Raw genomic sequence first — 1,202 nt, 5'->3', positions numbered from 1 at the left:
CGTCAGCATGACATCAGAGTGATGTCAGCAGGTCAACTGGTCAGTTGACCAGTCAAACCAGACAGGTGGGTCCAGTGGGACCCACATGTCATTGTCAGGGACATTAACAGAATTCTAAAACTAACTAAATGGGTTAATTAGTGTGTGGGTCCTAGCAGTCAGTGAGAGATTGATGTTTTAATTAACTAATTTAATTAATTAGCAGTTTACCTATTTGTTTTTAATTTTATTTATGGCATGGGGCCCGCATGTCAGTGCCACTGGGCTGCCCAGTCAACGGGGCCCCCATGGCCCGCTAGCAGTGACCCAGGGGTGGGGCCCGCCTAGCCACGTCGGCGGACGGCGCCGGAACTACGCCGGCGAGGCAAAACGCAGCGGTGCGGCTCGGGAGGTGGCCGGAAAACACCTACAGGGCACCGTTCGTCGAGTTTTCGGGCGCGTTCGAGAGCTACGGCTGTGCCGCGTCCAACGGTGGTGATTGTGGCGGCAGGGGCGACCGGATTCGAGCGCGGCGAGCTCATCGGCGGACGGCCGGAGTCGGATGCAAGAGGAAACTTCGACGCAGCCCGCTAGCGAGCGAACTGAGAGGCCAGGCGAGGCATGCGTCAGGTGGCGAATGCAACGGGCGCTGTCCCGTGACCATTTGGTCACCGGAAGCACGCCGGCGACGAGCGCAGGCGGCGACGCGTTCGGGCGCTCATCGGGGACGGCGCTAGGAGGCACGGGAGGGAGCATTCGTAGGCGCGTTGGGCTCCTAGGGACCCCAGGAGCACAACGGTGAGCTCGGACGAGCGTGACGGCGGATGGGTCCACGGCGGCGAGGTACACCGCGGCAACCGGACCCCGGGCACGACGACGAGCTAGTTACCGCACGAGCTAGGGAGCTAGAGGGCGGAGGAGGGAGGCAGCTCACCTAGCGGCACGCACGATGGCCGGTGAATGGGTTAGTAGCTGCAGGGGCGTCGACGGAGATGAAGAAGAACGGCGGCGACGTTTGTCGGAGCAGAGGAAGAAGACGGCGGCGGCGGGGGGCGTTGCGGTGACTCCGGTCTCCAACGGGTTGCGCCAGACGAGGGAGAGGACGACGGCGTCCCTTGGAGACACCGTGGGGCGGTGAGGTGGGCTCGGTGGCCGTGGTTAGGCTGGAGCCATGGCGTCGGTGGCGTCCGGATGCAAGGGGAACGAGGGGGGAGAGGCGCGGT

This window comes from Triticum dicoccoides, chromosome 5A (assembly GCF_002162155.2).
Source record: "Triticum dicoccoides isolate Atlit2015 ecotype Zavitan chromosome 5A, WEW_v2.0, whole genome shotgun sequence".
Taxonomy (NCBI): Eukaryota; Viridiplantae; Streptophyta; class Magnoliopsida; order Poales; family Poaceae; genus Triticum; species Triticum dicoccoides.
The sequence above is the reverse complement of the archived record's forward strand: the minus strand, read 5'-3'. Positions refer to the sequence as shown.